Source organism: Micromys minutus (assembly GCF_963924665.1).
Source record: "Micromys minutus genome assembly, chromosome: 22".
Taxonomy (NCBI): Eukaryota; Metazoa; Chordata; class Mammalia; order Rodentia; family Muridae; genus Micromys; species Micromys minutus.
In genome coordinates this window covers 25002037-25022008 of record NC_137957.1, presented here as the reverse complement: position 1 = coordinate 25022008, position 19972 = coordinate 25002037, and the positions used below count along the sequence as shown (strand labels likewise).

At 36.7% G+C, this 19972-nt stretch overlaps 1 protein-coding gene across 11 annotated transcripts in view; it reads left to right on the top strand.

Annotated features, from left to right (window-relative positions):
- PPP1R12A (protein phosphatase 1 regulatory subunit 12A) overlaps positions 1 to 19972 on the top strand; it is a gene marked incomplete at its 3' end in the record, with an annotated part of 99433 nt that overhangs the window by 12336 nt on the left and 67125 nt on the right. The window lies entirely within an intron of this gene.

The window sequence follows — 19972 nt, the reverse complement described above, 5'->3', positions numbered from 1 at the left end:
CAGTTCCAGACACTATTAAGTGCTCAAAGAGATAACTTTTTTTTCCAGCAAAACAAATTCTAACAGTACTCGGTCTGTTCAACAAATGGAAGTTGCTTAGGCTTCAGGAAAATGCAAGTCAAAACCACAGTGAGATAGATACCCATTTCATAGCCTTTAGGATGGCTATAATAAAAAAAAGAACATGTTGTCTAGATATGTAAGTTGGAACCCTGCTACACTGTTGGCAGTAATGTAAACCATGTAGCCACTTTTTAATTATTAAATTTGTACTTGTATGTGTGTGAGAGAAAGAACGTGTACAAGGACTGGAGCCAGTGTGAAGGACAGTTGTGGGGAATCAGTCAGCTCTTGCCTACTGTGCATTGAGGGAATCAGACTCAAGCCATGAAGCTTGCATGGTTTCCAACTGAGCCATCTCAAAGCCCCACTCTTGAAACAATCTCATTTCTGTGTATGGCCTAGTAATTCTACACTACATAAATGTCTTTTGATTGAAAGCATGTCCACATAAAAACCTACCTGTTAATATTTAGAAGTAAATCTGTAAGATTTCATTATGTGAAGTGTTTCCAGTAGACAGATCTATGGAGACAGACAGGTCAGAACTGCTGGAAGCTAATACAGGTTGAGGAAAGTGTGGTGGTACTGCTAGTGGATAGGGTGAATAAGATGCTTTAAGATTGTATTGATGACGACTTTGAATACATCAGCTAGGTGGTGGTGGCTCACACCTTTAATCCCAGCACCTGGGAGGCAGAGACAGGCACACACATTATCTCTGAGTTCGAGGCCAGCCTGGTCTATAGAGGTAGTTCCAAGACAGCCAAAGCTACACAGAGAAACCCTGTTCAAAACAAACAAACAAAGCAAAACTGAATCCATCAAATCCCATTTCATTATATGCCTTAATTGGTTACACACACACACACACACATACACACACACATACAAATAATTGTATGTTATATGAATTATATCCAAGTAAACTTAGCTTTTTAGAGTAGAAACTGTTTATTTACTACTATAAATTAAAGCATTGGCAGTCCCAAACCTTACAGAAACCTGGGCATTATTCAGTGTAGCTCTCATATCAGACAGGATGGTCAGTATTGCCTTCGTATAGCTTGCTGTCACTAGAGCACATAGGCAAACGTACAGGCAGTCATCAGTGTATTTACTATGTCTAATGACCTGGAGTGATAGTTCTACAGTCTTGTGGAAACATGTCCACACATTGGTAAGTCCACACTAGAGCCAGGGACCTAAAGTTACCCCAGGATAGGGTGGATGAGAGAGGTGTTTGGGAGATTCCTTCAGAGAGAGAATAGCATATGCAGAGACTTGGTGCTGAACAGAAGTGTTGAAAGACATTTATCTGTATAAATTAGACAATCACATTTTTTCATTTAAAAAATTGCCTTTGCTGTAACATGGACAGTGGTGCACTGAGACAAGAATAAGGCTAGAGGTAGGGGGATACAATTCAAAGCTGAGTAGTCTACAAGAACTGACTTGCTGGTAAGCTTAGTAGAAGTTGGGTTCCAAAACAGATTAGCTAAAGGTATAGTTAAGACAAGGAATCGGTGAACATGAAAAGTAGTAGAATAACCTGAATGGAAGCAGACTTGTGGGACGTGGATTCTGATGTGTTTGCTTTGTAAATGAAGGGTCTATGCCATGAGCTTACTGCTTAGCTAAGAGAGCAGGGGGGAAGAATGATGGAGGCTTGACTCTGAAAGGTGTTCAGAGGATATGTGGCTGTTGTGTTATACAGATGAGCAGCATTCATGTCCCCAACTGTATGTTGAGTTTGGATGGGGAGCAGGGTGTTGAACTTAGTCTGTTCTGTGAGCTAAAATTTGATGACTAAATAAAATAGTGTATAAAGTTATAGAAAAAAAAAAAAACCGTAAGAATTCATATGCCAAAAATAAATTCTCTGTCTGTCTGTCTGTCTTCCCTACCCCTCAAGTTTTCTTGTACATTTCAGTTTGGGGTGTTTTGTGATTGCTGGAAGGTGTTGGGAGCAGGTGTTCTGAGGGCTGTGAGGAGTGGCGTACAGAGTGTGGAAGAGTGGTGAGTGGCTAAATGAGCCAGGAAGTCATTGCCATCTACTGAATTCTAATTCTAATACAACGTTTTGTCTTTTCCACCTATCTTGATGTTTAATCTTGGCTAGCATTTTAGTCAACACAGCTCAAGAACATTTAAAAGCCTACAGAAGTGACTTTTAAATAATAAGATGAAAGAAGATGATATGTTGTAAAATTACATTTCAGAGTTGCCAAATGTAGGTTGGAATTGTTGACAGATGTGAGAAGCAAATGTGTGTAGTAACTGGCTAACATTGGTCGCCTTTACTTAATTGATTTCCCTCTTTTTTTTTTTTTTTTTTTTTTTTTTTTTTTTGAGATATTCTTTCCTTAAACCTAGAACTCGCTGCTTAACTAAACTCAATCACTAGTGAGCTCTGAGTACAGTCTTCTTAGACCCATATAGGCCCTTTTCCTATCCTATAAAGTTTTCTTAACATCACGCATGAAAAATACATTTGATAGTATAAAAAGGCACTCATCTTAAAGGATTGTGTATTAATGAATATGGTATTGAAGATGGCCTTCATTTGGGTTGTCAAGTTTTTTATTATAGCAGGTTCTTACATTCTTCAGTGTGAAAATGAATAGCTGTATCTTGAGGTGTTTAAATGTGTAATAGCTTGTTTTCAGCTTCTGTAAGGATTATTTCCTTATTGCAATGAACAAAGTGGGGTACACTTGTGACTGCTGTGTTGCAGAGCTCAGCAATGAACTTGGACATAGTGGTGAAATGCTTTTGGACTTTAAAAACATTTCTGTAGTGAATTTGAACTATTTGAACCAGATTCTATCACTGTAGTAGCCTCTGGGGCTTAATTATAAGACAGTTGATAGGCCAGAAAGGATCTAGTTGGCCCATTGTCTCCTGAAACTGAATCAAGGAGTCAGCCGGTTCAAGAAACTGCTGAAGGAGCCAGAGGACTCAAAAGACACAGCTCTGCCTCTGCAACTTCTTATTATGATATGAGGTGGTACTAGATAAGAAATAGGGGTCTTGGGCTGGAGAGATGGCTCAGTGGTTAAGAACACTGAATGCCCTTCCAGAGGTCCTGACTTCAAATCCCAGCAACCACATGGTGGTTCGCAACCATCTGTAATGAGATCTGATGCCCTCTTCTGGTGTGTCTGAAGACAGCAACAGTGTACTTATATAATAAATAAATCTTTTTTAAAAAGAAGAAAGAAAGAAGGATCTTCTTGGTTTACAGTTAACTTTTATTAGCCCTTGCTCCTCAGTACCTTTAACCTGAAGAGTGTCAACACACAATGATTAAAGTACAACATAAACCAACAAATCACAGGCCGTGATGCTATCACCGACACTCTGCGGTCCTGTGACATAAGACGCTTTGATCAGGGAATATGTGAGCTTTAGCAAAAGCTCCTGTTTCACTTTGTTTCCAATATATGGGCTTATATACCTGCTTTTCTGTTTGCTTTTCTGTTCAGTCAGTTTTTCCATTACTAAATGCATGTTTGTTTTTTTGGATAATCTGATTCCAAGTTTAGAACCTCTACGTTTTACATGACTGGGGATGACAGAAAGATAAAAACAAAATCTAGCAAGAAAAAAATTCATAACTTTTTTTTTTTATTATTAACTGTTCTTTTCCTATTTTGGAATAAAGTAAAACTAAAGCCTAGTTTAGGTAAGTTGGTTATAGATGCTTATAGTAGTACAAACAATATGCCCTTTAAAGATAGGACATAGTTACATATGTAGCTTTAGCTATCACTTGCTGGAAGAAATGAATTTTCAGGAAAGACAATGTTTTAATTACTCTGAAGATATATTGTTTAGAGAAAGCCTTTTATTGTAAAACCAATCATGGGTTATATTGTAAAAGCTTATAATTTCACACTGAGACCTACTCAGTTTCTTTTTATCTTATATGTATGAGTGTTTTGCTTATATGTATGTTTGTGCAGCATGTGAGCGTCTGGTGCCTGCAGATGCCAAAGAACTGGAATTACAGATGCTTGTGAGCCACCATGTGGGTGCTGGGAATCAAACCCAGTCCTCTGGAAGAGCAGCCAGTGTGCACATGCATGCGCACGTGCAGACACACACACGGCACATCAGAGGCACATCACATACCTATGGATGCCACCAGAGGATGTTGGATGCCCTGTGGCTGGAGTTCCAATCAGGTATGAGCCCACCTGACATGAGTATTGGGAACTGAACTCAGGTTCTAAGAAAGAGCAGCAAACATTCTTTTTCACTGAGCCATAACATCTGAAATTTCCCCCCTACTTTGAAGGTAGTTCTAAAGTTCAACATTATTTTTAGTTATGTTATTGTTGAAAAAAATTCTAAAACTAAGAAAAGATTTGACCTGATGTTAATGATCAAGGTAATTTTTTAAACTTGTAAAATGTAGATCTTAATTTTTTTTACATATGTAAAATATTTTATATAACATATATAACATACTTGCATACATATATACATGTGTGTGATTGTTTTGCTTACGTGTATGTATGTGCACCATATGCATGCCTGGTACTTGTAGAGGCAAGAAACCTCAGATTGGAACTGGAGTCCCAGATAGTTGTGAGACTGCTTGTTGATTCTGGGAATTGAACATATTTCCTCTATAAGGACAAGTAACTTCCAAGTTATCTCTTCAGCCCCCGATATGGGGTAATTTTACTAAAAGTTGTTTTAATTTTCTTTTGTATGTATTTTTGTCAGGGACTTTATTGTAGGTAACAGTCATATTCCTCCATCCTTTCTTAGTCTGGCTACTCTCATCTGTACAGATTTACAGATAGTCGGATGAGTAGAGAGACTACGGAGTTTTAATAGGCAGACAGCCCTGTACTGTGGTTTATGGCAATCTCTGATGATTGAGCCTCCTTGGTACAACCTTGCTCATTATTTAGAAATGCTTGCCTTCTGTTAAAATTCAGAGTGTTCTTATCCAGAAGCCATGTCCCTAAGGCGAATCATTACAGACTATGCAGATTCCTCCTGAAAAACATTTCTGAATCATGGGCAGAAACCCAACTCTCTATCTAGGATATATTTGTGAACATTATGTTTGGGCCTTTTAAAAACTGTGCTTGTAAGACTATTATTCAGGATTTAAGTACACTGCCATCTGTTAACACCGCATTTTTGAAGTTTTGTATGTTTACTCAAATTCTGGTAAGCACTTAGTCATTAATAACCAAAGCAGACAAAAATCCTGGACATTCTTATGTATAAAATATCTTCTGTTTCCCTATGTTTTTATGAGAGAGATAGGTAGGTAGATAGATGATATGACACTTTTGAAAAATCACAATTTTTTTTTAGGAAAAGGGGTCAGAAGATAAAATTGCTAGGTAGTTGCTAAACCAATTTGGTAGATTTACAAACCTCTTCGCTGTAGATGTAGGAGGAAGTGGCTAATGTGATCGAAAGTTAACAGCACACAGAATGGCATGAGAGGCGTAGCACAGCTAGATCACAAGCAAAGAATGCAACGTAGTCAGAAAGGCTAATGTGACAGACCACCTCAGACATTGCTGAGGATGGAGAGCCGGAAGAACTCCGGATGAAGTTGTAAATTGGTACAGCGACTTTAGGAAAATGTCAGGAAGTTTTTTATGAGAGTGCAGAATTCATATTTACTCAGGACAAGACCATAGGCTTATTTTAAGGATCTCTTCTTATTTATGTGTGTGTTTTGTGTACATTTATCTGAATACCATTTGTGTGCCTGAGCCAGTGGAATGCAGAAGAGGACATCATTCACCACCTACTCCTAAAACGTGAACACGAAGAAGCATTCTTAAGACCTCTTTTGCTCTTAATTTCCAATTCAGCATGTTTTACTAATTGAGGTTTTTGGTGAGGAGAACACATGAACACAGTTGGTCAGGTGGGCAAATAAATGACCATTTCTTAGTTTAAGATCTGTGCATTTGCTTGTTTGGGATACTTAAGAATAGATTTACTGTGGTAGACAAAGAAGGCCAAGGGTAGCTTTAGTTAAAACGTCATGTTTGTAGTGAAGAGGGTTGATATTCAGTAGAAAGATATCACCCTTTACAGTTAAAGTGATAACTAGGTTTATTTTCACTTGTATTTTGCTTAAAGCACATATACAAAGACCTAAGTTTATGTTGGCATTTATTTAAATAATATAAAAAAGATTATTTCAGCCAATTTTAAGAGATATTTTTATCTTTTTTTTTTATTAGAGAGAGATCCCTCTATTTATATTTTAAAAAAAAAATCTGTTGTGTGCTCTAAATTTGGGGTTCTTTAGCATGGCCAGTTACATCTTCCCTCTTGCCTTTCTAATGTATATCTAACTTAGTTTTTTCTAATAATTTGCTATTTTTTCAACTCATGGTCACTTGACAATATTAAGTGTTCAGTATCTGACATACTGCTATTTTCTTCCCCCTTTGAGTAGTTCTTTTAAACTTTGCTATTCATTTTTTTAAAGCTTCAGATTGCATTTTCTCGATGTCCTATTACTGCTTAAGCTGTTGCCAGTTTTCTGAGCTCCTGTAAAGAAATGTGTCAGTTGTCATATTAAAAAAGGATTATCCTTCCTGTTTGGAAACATCATTTACAGTTTGTCTTTATGTGTCCATCATATAGTACCTAAGGAAATTGTTGATAGCCAGTAATTATTGAAAAGTTATAAACAATAGAGCAGTGTGGTAAACAGAGAAAAAGAACAAAAACTCATTTTGGCAATTTAAAGAACAATATTTTGTAAAAACAAGTCTTTAGCTCACATGCATATCTAGCTTGTGCTTTCATATTAACATGAATAGCTGCATCTGATATTTTCATTTGTTTTAGACCTAACTTCGTTGAGTTGTATACAAAACTAAGTTTTGTAAAATAACCTTTTACATCCCTTTCTCTCTTTTTGTCCTAGTATACATGAAAGACAAGTTGTGTGTAAATTTGCAAATAAGTTATAAATAATGCAGTTACCAGGAAGGGTGTGCATGCCTGTAATCCTAGTTCGAATATGGCTGAGGCAGGAGAAAGTTTAGTCTGGGCTACAGAGTAATACCCTGTCAGACAGGGAGAGGGAGTAGTGGGAAGGCACTTGCTTGGGGTCCTTGTCTGATTATTTTTCCTATAGAACTTCTGAGTCAGTGGGGAAGATAGCTTCATGTGGGTTTCTAAGACACTTTCTTGCAAAGAAAGGAATGCCAACACCATTTATTTGATTTTTTTTTTTTCAGGAGAAATCGATTTTTATATACCTTGGTTATCCCCTTTAGATTTTATAGGCTATAATTCGTCCAATAACTTTCTTCCAGAATTGGAAACTTTATGATCTAAAATATAAAGATGGGGGATCACTATAGAACTGAAAAAGAATTTTCATATTTCTTAGGCACAAGGACTACTATATTATAAAGATGACCTCACCTATTTCTGTCTACTGTTATTTTAGATTTTTTTTAACGTTTGGTAAATTAAGAGCTATAAACTAGAATGGAAGGTAAAATGTTATAATGTCACTAAAAAGGTAAGAGCTGAAAGGTGGCTAGAAAACAATCCCTTGTTAAAAGCAAGCATATTTTCCAATAACATGGTCAGGATCATTTAAGCAATGTAAGTGTAAAACTTTGATTACTTATAGAATCATGCATCAGAGATATATAACATCAGCAATGATCTTTAAGTTAATAGAGGAAGATAATTCCACCTTTATGCTTGATTAAAATGAGGAGGTATATGTAATAGAAGAGGAAATTGAACCTAATCTGTATGTACTCAGCTTTATACATTCATTGTGAATTTGCTTTGTGTGCTTGCTTGTTTTCAGTAACATTGCTGGGATTGTGAGAAAATTGGAATAAAAAATCCAGGCTCTCTCATGGTAATTCAGTACCTGTGTTCATGTATTTTCAGGCTCTCAAGTTTTACTTTAACCCCCTGCTTTTTCTTCCTTGGGAATCCCAGAACCTTATATGGTCAAGACTCAGCTTTCAGACATTCAGTAAAATGCAAGGCACCACTCCAAAAAGAAAAAAAAAAAATGCAGGCTGGCTTTTACTTTGTCTTCAGTGTTCTCTTCTTGGCTGCCTTGATTACCACAGTAGCCGAATTACTAAGAACCTTATGTGCTGCATTAGTAGTCATCTTACTAGGGGAAGGAATTCCTTTTGTGGAAGTATTTTTATGCTAGAACACTAACATTAACAAATAGTACATGGCATTGGTTATATAATTTGATTTAAAAAATAAAATTGCAAAACAGTTTAGGATCTTTTGTCTTATTGTAAACAAGGGGAATGTATTGTATCTGTATGTCTCAGACCTAGGAAATACAGAATTTTTTGATGGTACAGTATTAACTGTGCTGAAATATGAAGTTGCTGCCTTGGAGTTTTGCTGTAGTGATATTGCTGCTTTCTTTATAGAAGACATAGAAAAGATGCGAGCATTCAGGAGCACAGCCAGGATGCTATTGAATAAGTTCTCCGAGTGGTTTTTAGTATCACTCAATCATACCTATATGCAAATTAATATTTTGAAAATTCTTAGTATAAGTTCACAGTTCCATTTAGGAAAAGGGAATCTGTTCTCTTAGTTAAACTAAAGACCTTATAATTAACTCATCTCTCATAGCAAGTCTATGACATACATAAATCCAACTTCTGTGATCATGGTAAGTTACAGGAACAAAGATTGTCAGCGTATACAGTTACTGATGATGCTGCATCATTCCACAGGCTCCTCCTTTTCAGTATTTGATTAAGATCTAGTATATCCTAGTGACAACTAAGGTAAGCCCTTGATTTTGAGTGTTCACAATACTGTAGAGACTGACAAGGGGAAGAAGAATAGAGAAAGCAGATACAAGTAAAGCATGTTGTCAGTGTTTTAGCACAGATGTGTTACAGAAAACAGTCATTCAGTCCCAGAGATGTTTGTACAAGCTGTAGAAGATGTTAAAGATAAATGCTGAGGTCTAATTGAGCAATTTAGAGGTTATACCAGTTTCTTAACCATTACCTAGTGAAATCCAAGAATGTACATCCTTTGTCTTCTTCCAGAGATGTTGCCAAGTTCTAACTACTTTGGTTCATTCTGAGGACCAAAAAGATTGGAATTTTTGGTAGCAGTTCGTTCATTCTTCCTTCCTTCCTCCTTCCCTCTCTCCCTTCCTCCCTCTCTTCCTTCCTTTCTTACCCCTACTTTTTTTCAGTTTCTCTCTTGACCCTCCAATTGGGGGAATTTGTAGGAGAGAGAATTACCTTAATCTTCTCTGAGGATCTCCTCCAGCCATCACACCTTGCTAAAAGGTGCTGTCACCCTGAGCACCAGCCTCTGACGTGAACTCTTAGAATGTTCTTCTGCCCTGTTTTCAGTGCTGCGCCTTGTCTTATCTAAGAGCTTTAGTTTTTTAGCGTGTTTTGTAATGCTTACTTTCTAATGGAGAAACCTGTACAAGTGTTAAAACTTTTGGTGGGAGAATTCTTCCCAAATAGGCAAACTGTATTTGAATTTATGTAATTATTGAATATGTGGTTTGATTCTCTGTTAGTTGTGATAAACACCATGACCAAAAACAACTTAGGGGAGGAACAGGTTTATTTGCCTTACAGAGCATAGTCCATGGTGGAAGGGAAACTAAGGCAGGAACCTACAGGTGTGAACTGAACTAAAGTCCTTGGAGGACTGCTGCTTACTGTCTTGCTCAACTACTTTTTTCTCCTTTTTTTTTTTTTTTTTTTTTTTTTTTTTTTTTTTTTTTTTAGTACATCCTACACCTAGGAATGGTCCATAATGGACCATTATGGACTAGGGTTTCCCACATCAATTAGCAACCAAGACAGTACCTACAGAGCATTTGGATGGCAGTAATTCCACAACTGAGATTTTTCTCCCAGGTGTGTTTAGGTCTGTATCAAGTTGACAAAGCTATGACAGTCTGTCAATTAATTGACTGTTTAAGGGTATTGAAACTTATCAGGTTTTCATGAATCATTTTGTGCTGCCTTATTTGCACAGTTGTGAGCATATAAATACTTTTCTAGAGTGAAGCGCCCTTGTCAAGGTATTTGAAGTTTTCCTAGTAACTTGGATCACACAGTTCAGGGGTATTTTTGTGCCTTGTGCTGCAGCTACTGTTTAGTCAGTTTTATATCCTGTTGGTTAGAGACACGGGTAGGAGAACCAGACTTGTGAGTTACAATCTTAGTCTTGCTAGTTATCAGCTATTAAATGATCATAATGATAATAGTTCTTAAATAGTGGGTTGCTATGGGGATAAATTACTTTATGCCTGTGAAGTACTTAGACCAGTTTCTAACATATTCAGAAGTGCTATAGAAAGGTTGGTATTTATTTGGAAGGAAGGTTCGATGAAGAGTGGCTTCAACTTTGTTCTAGGAAGCACTTAGCCTCCTTAAAGGTTTGGTTTAGGTTTGATTCCATTTTCCTTGTTTGCATAGAACACTACACTTGGTCTATTTATTCCCTTCTCTTTAAGATGCTTCTGGTTCCTTTTATTGTGGTTTTTATATGTATGATTATTGTGGAATACAGGTATGTCTGTACACCATGTATGTGTCTGGTGCCTGAAGGGGTCCTGGAACTGGAATGGCAGCCAGTTGTGAGCTGCCGTGTGGGTTCTGGTAACTGAACGTGGGTCTTCTGAGATAGCATCCGTGCTCTTAACCACTGAGCATCATCCCTCTCAAATATTAACAAATACTGTAATTATTTGTTATCTCCATTTTGAAGATACTCAGTCTTTTCTGGACCATGTTACAAGCTTTTCTGAATATGTTTTAAACATGCTGTTTATGCCTTGTCACCCATTTCTCTGGATCAGTTACCACAGGTATCGGTGTTTATAAAATCCAGTGAGATTTTATTTTATAGATGGAAATGTTGGGAACTTTATGAAAGATTTTGTTTTGCCCCAATCCTGTGCCCCCAAATCTAGGTTAATATTTTAGTCCATATAATTTATAGTAGTTCTTTTTCTTTTGTATTTAGTTGTTTCTTCCTGAGTTCAAAAATCTAGTCTGTTTTTCACCATTGTATTCCTAGCAGCCAACACTGTGTAGCCATAGTGAACACTCGATAACTGTTGAATTGGTGAAGAAACCATGTTTTCTGTGGCTACCTGGTTTGCTGAACATTGAATAATTACATTTAGAAGCTATTAGATGATTAAAATCTATAATCTATATGTTTTTAAAGCTATAAGAACTTTTATGTTCTAGATAGAAGACATCTTGGAAAAACAACTCAGTGATTTAAAGATGTCTGTTAATTGATAATTTGGTATGTATTCAGACTTATTTTCATTTGTCAAATCAATGTCAAGAATTGAAACCAGGACTTAATGAATGCTAGCAAACATTCTACCACTGAGCTATATTGCCAGATCTCTTTCTGAGACAGACTTTCATAGCTTACCCAACCTGATCTAAAACACACTCTAGCCCCACATTGGCCTTGAACTCTGAGTCCTCTTACTTCAGCCTCCCAAGTAGATGGAACTTGTGTCACTAAACTACAGATTCTTCTGTTGCCTGTTTTATTTTTCTTTCGGTTGCTTGAATAAAATAGTAGACACTTTTATTTCCTTCCCTGAAACTAATGCTGTTTTCTCATTGGTAAGTTGACTTAGTAAACTCTTGTAGCTGAGTTTGTAATCATGAATGCTAAAATCAGTTTATCGAAGAACTAGCTGCTTGTAGTTGCTTCCTACCTTTCTGCAAAGCTCTGGTCGTACTCAGACCAGGTGTGAGGTTTGTTTTATACCATCAGTTTGCTTTAACTCTGCTCTAAACACATAAGGACGTGTCTGTTATTTTTTAATATGCATGGTAGGTTTCGTTTTGTTCTCTCTTTTAACTTCATTTTTTTTTCTTAATTAAAAAAGTTGTGTATCTTGAAGTCAGAACTAAGTGGTTTTTAGTCCCTTGGCAAGCAAATCATTAAAATAATATTTTGGTATAATGTATGGGCTTTTTTTTTTTTTTAAGGAACCATAGTTTAAAGACTGAATAGATGAAGCTGTAATACGACAGCATGTCTCAGGTAGTACTGATGTGCACACTCACACACTAGGTCTTTAGTACATACTCATTAGGGACATTAGTGTTTGAGTGATTCACTTGTGTTTGTTATGTACTGTGGCTCATCCACTAGGCATAAAGGAAAACAAGGAGAATGTGCCCTCTAGCGCCGGTCTTTGTCTCTACAAGATGCATGCTTTGAATTGTACAAAGTGCACAATTAGAAAATTTATTAGTGAGAGAATAATTCTGAAATGTGATTCATGTCATAGTTCTAAGAATTTTAAGTTTCTGAAGAAATGGTGTTTCCTTACTAATTCTCCAAATGAAAGTATACCCTCTGAAAATTATCAATAAAGGGAAGAAAACTGTGGATTTGAACATGTTTTAATCTTTGGGTATTTGTTGCTTCCAGTATTGAGATATTTTTATTCAAATAGTGCTGAGTGAATTTTTGAGCAGTGCTTAAATTTCTTTTTTCATAGAAACTTAGATTTTGCTTTGAAAGTGTTCTTGTCAATTTTTTGTTTCTGTGTCTTTTTTTAATTTATATTTGCCATCTCTAGTTTCTTCAGCTAATACCTACATGGTGTATTTTCTTTGACAGGCACTGTTGTCTCCTTTGGTTTCTAGGGGATGTAAGCTAAACTTTGCCTTTTCTGAACAAGGGGATTCTTTTGGCTTAATCATTGTGGTGACTGTTTTGGACTTACTGTCCATTGTATCATTTGGCTGTCTGCCTTTCAGAGGGCAGGCTTTTCATTCTGTACACCTGCCTAAAGGGTTGGGCAGAATGAAGCTGAGGAACCTTAGGATTTCAGCAATGCAGAGCTTCCCTTGCCTTCATAGTTAGCTGTGGCGGATGGCCTCTAGATTCCCATGCTGGCTCATTTGTCTTCCTTGGTGGAAGACCAGGGAGCTTGGTACTTAGCGTATGTACTGCTTGGAGACCTTGTTGGCTAACTCACAATCCCTCTTTTGAAATGTCTCACTGCGCTTTAAAATAGAATGAAACCATGACTTGGACGCTGACATTTCAGTTCCTCTTAACAGTTTGTGTCGCACAGGTATATGGACTGTTTACCAGCATATCCTCAGACTGTTGTTTCTATCAGTGGAGCTTTGTTCTTTATAAGAGTCATACAGAGTTAATGTTTTCACATTGTCATTTTACATACCAATAACTGGTACTAATGATTAGGCATAAGCATTTTAATTATTGCTATTAATTAAATTTTAATGCTAAATTGCTATAATTACATTCATATGCAGTTACTGCTTTCCAGTTGTTTTGCTTTTTTATAATTTGCATGACTAAGCTAATAGGAGTCTGTTAGAAGGAGGTTTGGAATCTCTAAGGTGTCCTTAGTGCACCATTTAAAACGTCCTCATCCACATAGAAATCATCCTTTTAGTGGTACTTCATTTTGACAGTTTTCTACCCCTTAACATTGTTTTATAATTTAAAGAGGGAAAATGTTTTATTGAATTAAAGAATATAAAAAAATGAAAAATTTAATGGGAGAATTTAATAGCTTAGTGTATAATGAAAAGGAATATAACATTAGAGTTTATTTCAAATACTATTGTTTTTGTAATTGTGGTTTTTTTTTTACCTCATTAAACTATGTAATTGCTAAGCACATTGGTTCTGACCTATTTTAGCAATGCAGTTTAGTTATTATCAAAGTTAAAGAGGTTCAATACAAAATTTGTCTAGAGCTTTGAGCTTTTTCTGTAGCCCCTTCATGCAACTCTTTGTTTTCAAACTTTCCAACTTTTTCCAAGCACATGTGTAAGAAATATGAACAGGAATCATAGGTACTTGTTTGTTGTAAATTTGCAGCTCAGGTTAACACACTGACTGGACTGGGAATTAACAGTTGATAGTGTCTCCATAATCATTTACCGTTGCTAACTGCACTAGATGTGCAGTCAGTAAAAACTTAAGCCATGTCTGTTAAATTTTGGAGATATATTTGATTCATTCTGTTTCTTACCTTGTATGGCTCAATAACTGACCAAATTTAGTCAAATATTTTAAGTCTGCAAGTCATGTGTCTCTTAATGTGCTGCATGTGTTAGCCCTTGATTCTTCTAGCAACAATATTTTTATGAGAATGCCTTGGCAGTTTCTTATGTGTAGTTTTTAAATGCTCAGGAGAACAATTTACACCCTGAATTTGAGGTGCAGATATAATACAAGTTTGTGATAATGCTTTTAGCATTAATTTGTGTTAAAACATTATAACTTATGAATAGAATAAAAGAATAAACAAATTTAGCCTTGATTACTTTATACATTTACACTGCTACTTTTATATATTGAGTTAAACATATACATGTTTTAAAATGGCAGAGCTTCATTTATTGTAAAACAGACATATCCTATATGGCAATTTTTTAAAAGTAGCTTTCTTCAAGTTGGGAAACTTTAAAAATAAATATTTTTCTCCAAAAAAAAATATTTATAAGACTGCAACCAGAGCTATTCTGGACCCTGCTCACCCTTGCCTTTACTGTGTCTGCCTCACATTGTTTGATACATACAAGGATGTTACCCAGTTAGTTTTACTTTAAACCCAGCCGAATGGTCTCCTGTAGGAAAATGAGATTCTGTCCCAAGTGACTACTCTAACTGTATAGAAGTTTATTAATATGTTTAGACTTTGGTTTGGGTTAGTTTTAGTGTGTGCTGGGTGTTCATTTGCAAGTTCTTTATGTTTGTCTTAAAAATATTTTCCTTTACTAACTGAATAAAACTCTACAGATGTCTTTATTCTAAGTGGAATATGCTGATTGTAATTTAGTCTCTTTTCCATCTATGGTTTTTTGATCATTTTTATTCTTTAATGATTTCAATTCCCATTATTTTAATTGTTTGCTTATTTTAATTAAGATGTGGTTACATCATTTATTTCATTATTTTAAATTTTAAATTATTTCATTATTTTAAATAATTAGCTCAGTTTAGTTTATTCCGTATCTGTTATTTCTAGCTCATATTTATTGCCAAACCTGAAAGTTTGCAAGCTAGATAGGTGTTCAGATATCTAAGCTCATAGATTCAGAATTAATAAAATCACTATATTTCCCTGAAGTCTGCACCTTTAAACACTAGCTTTCATCTCCATAAGAGCTTTTCTTGCCCTGTAGTCTTAATTTTTATTAACCTTTGTAATTTTTTGTTTGTTCAAGGTTCCAACATAAGCCTTTAATTCCAGCACGTAAGGAGGCAGAGGTAGGTGGACCTACCTACCTGACTACTGAGTTTAGTCAGGCCTACTTGGTCTACATAGGGAGTTTTAAGCCATCCAGGCTACAGAGTGAGACCTGCTGGTTTTTCTTTCCTTTTTCTTTCTTTTGTCTTTTTTAAGTAACTTAAATTTTCTTAATTTAGTTCCTCCCCTGTTACTTGGTGCTCCTGCTGCCTGTACCTAGAGAGTTAAAGGATGAAGATAGCCTTCGTCTCCAAATTACTTCTGGTAGATCATTTGAGATGTTGATGGGATCGTGGCATTCCAGCTTTAAAACTCTATTTTCCTTCTACTTCTCAACACCGTTCAATTGAGCACTGTCACTGAAGGATCACAGTGTATCCTTTTATATAGAGCCATTTCTTATTTGATTGATTTATTTGTAAAACCATAATTGTGTTTGTATTATAAAGATTTGTTAAAATGGTTCCATATTTAGTATTGGTGATAATCAGAATGGAAATTAACAAAGGTTAAAAAAGTGAAGTCAATTTCTTCAGGAAAAGGAATATTATGTTTAGAAATATCTTCAGTAAGTCAACATGGATCATTAGTTCTTTTCAAATAGCATTCTGTAAAGTACTTCCTAACACGGTAGTTTTGTATCACTTCTTCATTTTGATAGCTATGCCCTGTGTTTTAAATGACTGTGGTCCTCAAATCTCTAACTTTTCTAACTTTAACCAATGCCCACAAAAAAAAACCCCACAAGTTTAAATTAATAATAACTGCTACATATTGATTTATGGTCTCTTGTGTTCAGAATATATTGAATACTTCAGCCCCCTATATGAAGTGTTATAAATTGTTACAGAGAGGGTAGTTGTGGATGGATATGAATTTTAACATGATAGGGAATTTTAGTGCTATATAAATGTCAGCTTCAGGATGGATGGGTGTGTGTTGAAGTCAGGGGTTGATGTCTGGTGTCTTCTGTTGCTCTCCTTCCTTATAAGACAAGATGTCAGTGACCTGCTCATTGGTTTCAACCCTTGAGATCTTCCCGCCTCCACTTTCCCTCCATTCTCCCAGTACTGTGCTCCAGGTGATACCTCTGTGGTGGCTTCTCATGAGTCCTGAGGTTCCAGACTCAGACTACATGCTTGTGTAGCCAGGACTTCACCAGCTGAACTGCTTCCCCTGACCCCATAAAGCAAAACTGTTTTTTCTTATAGAGCAAATACATATTTGGTGACTTAGGAGTGTGTTAGCCTCTGTAGGACCAGAGATAGGTGAGAAATACATTGAACCAGGGACATCTTTGAAAATGCAGTGTGTTATGTGTGGAATCTGTATTGTTACTGTGGAATCAGAGGCCTCTGTATTTGTGTCCAGTTTCATTTTCCACTCAGGCCTCTTCATCAAGCTGCTCAATCCCTTTAAGTCTTTCTAGGTCTGTACTCATCTCATCGTGTCCTTTCATGTGCCAAACACTGTAGGAAGTACTGGGCTGCAAAAACAATTTTTTAGTCAAGCATTTGTGTTAATAGTAGGAGAGGTAGCTGGTGAGCAATTGAGCATTTTGGAATCAATGGTGTGGAGCAGAATGGTAGCAAAAATTTGTTATTTTTGTATGGAGACCAGAAAAGGTCCTATCACAAAGCTGATATTTGCTGCTACTTGGAGCTCAGTGCTACTGCTTGCTAGCATGTATGAGGCCTTGCAGTTGATTCCTGATGCCAACATCTCATCCCCTACTAGAAAATTCTTGAAACTGATTTGTTGTAATTGCTTACAAGCTGGAGATACTGCTGAACAATTAGGGATGCCTGCTGCTCTTGTATGGAAGTAGAGTTTTCCGTCACCCTTATTAGGCAGCTCATAACAGCTTATAACCTGGGTTCCAAGGCATCTGACACTGTTTTCTGGCCTCTGCAGGTGTATGCACACAGAGAGAGACACAGACACATGCATGTATGTATGCAAGCATAATTACTTAATCAAAAATGGACATTTAATCAGACTCACTTATGAAATGCCACACATTTGTGCAGTTGTCCCATATAGGACTAACTCATTATATCTGACATCAGTCATCCCCAAACTGGTTGCAAACTTGGACTTAGTATGTTAGTTACATAGACCCATTCATGGCCATCAAGTCTCAAACTTGGATTGATTAAGAACTGAAATGTTCTCCAAATTTCTACTAAGTGCATCATATTTAACTGATCTCACATTTTAAGCACAACAAAATGACACTTAATTTAGAGGTTGCACCATTACAATTACAACCTTTTAGAGGTGGTGAGTACCCAACCCAAGAGCCTTCATGGTTTTGATTTTTGTGTAATGATGTTCTCTTCTTTCTGTATCAGCTAATAAATTCTCAAGGGATGAAATGTTAGATACCAGCATTAGGGACACTGAAACCCCCTGGTTCTGCTCAGAACACTGTGGGGGGAAAAACATGGTGAAATATAAGATAATAAATGCTTTTGCCGGTCATTTTGAGGACAGAACATCTGTGAAATTATGTTAAATGAGATGTCAATAATAAAGTTTACTATAAACAGTGTAGAGAAGAAGCACTTTGTGGGTTTTGGGTTTTTTGTGTGTGTGTGTGTTTTACTATTTCAATCATCCTGATATTATGTTTTCATTCCCAGAAAATAGCTTCTTTTCCTAAGTATAAGCAGACGCATGGATGATTAAGAACTGGCTACGATCTCCCTTTGTAGCACTGGTTGGCTTTATCTCCTCTTTTCTCTTATCTCTCGGTTCTCCAATGTCAAGATTATAGGCACAGGCCACCACATGCTGCTAAAAATTCTTAGTGTTTAAGGGATTTATTTTTAAATCTTCATTTGTACAAGTGTCTGTCTATATGTATATGTGTTTGTGGACCTGGTGCCTCAGAGTCGAGAAGAGAGCTTTGGATTCCCTGGAATTGGAGTTTCGGATAATTGTGAGCCTTAGTTTGTGGGTACTAATAACTGAACCTGGCTTCTCAGTGAGAACAGCAGAACTCTTAACCTGAGCCATCTGCAGCCCCTCTCCAGACTTCCTTATTTACTCTTAAGCGGTTTTGAAGATCAGTGAGCTCTTTAATATTTGCAGAGTCATGTGTTAGAAATGAGGGTTTAAAGTGTCAAACAAAACTATAATAATTGTATCCATTCTTTTGTTGAGGAACATCTATCTGGGTCGTTTCCAGTTTCTGGCTATTACAGATAAAGCTGCTATGAGCATAGTTGAGCAAGTTTCCTTGTGGGATGGTGGAGCATCTTTTGGGTATATACCCAGGAGTGATACAGCTGAGTCTTCAGGTAGAACTATTGGCAATTATTTTGGATATTAGCCCTCTGTCAGATGTAGAGTTGTTGAGGAGTTTTTCCCAATCTGTAGGCTGTCCTTTTGTCTTAGTGACAGTGTCCTTTGCCTTACAGAAGCTTTTCAGTTTCATGAGGTCCCGTTTATTAATTTGTTGATCTTAGTGCTTGAGCTATGGGTGTTCTGTTCTGGTAGATATCTCCTGTACCAATGAGTTCAAAGCTATTCCCCACTTTCTCTTCTGTTACATTAATGCCTGAAGTGGCCACCATCTATGGCCAGGCAGGACTCTTAAGTGAAAGAATGGGGACAGTAACCCTCCCACAAAACCTTTGTCCCAGGATGTGTCTTTCCTGCAAGATATACAGGACAGGGGTGGAGAGGTAGAGGGAGTAGCCAACCAATGACTGGCGCAGGTTGGGACCCATTCTATGGGCAAGAACCAGTTCCTGGTGCTACTAATGTTACTCTGTTATCCTTGTAGGCTGGATCCTAAGGTGTGCCAATGCCGGGTAATACTTGCATGTCTAGTTGATGTTAATTGGTATATGTGGGGTGAAAGACTGATTTTGTTCATTTTCAAGAAAATGGATGATTGCCAGGAATCAAACTCACTATGTACTCTCTGCAGCTCACCATTTAGGTAAAAGTAATACTCCTTGGAAAAGTAACTAGTTGTCATTTGTATAAATGCTTCTCCTCCAGATACCTATCATGTCTGGAAAAGTGCCTTAATCTATGCTTCCTATTATATCCTGTAGAATATTAGATAAGCATGTATTTAGGAGTTAAGATTCTATAAAATTTACATTTTTTACAGCTTTATCAAGCACAGTTATAATTAAGAGCAGCTTCAAAAATAGACCATGAGTCCTTACTGGTCAGTGCAATGCATGTTACTAGAGGTGACGTGTTTTACTCACCACTGCCTTGCAATGTGCCACACTCACTTTTGCATTTTCAAGTATACTTGTCAATAAAGTACAAGGAAGAGTAGTATATTGATACTATTTTGAAAATATTTTTGATAATTTCCTAAGAGGATCTTGGATCTCCAACCCCCTTCCCTGACTTTCTAATACTACCTTTTGGAAATCACTGCTGTGGCACTGATATCAGTACTTAGTTATGTTATGTTGGTCGTTAAGTATATCCGTATAAGTATATAATAAGTATATATTAAGCCCTTTGTTGTTGTTGAGTCAGGTCTTGCTATGTAACCCAGCTTGTCTTGGAACTCACTGTCCTCTACCTTGTTGCTGCTCACTTGCCTTTATCTTTCCAGTGCTAGGTCTACAGGCGTGTGCCAGCATTTATGGCTTGATTGTGTTG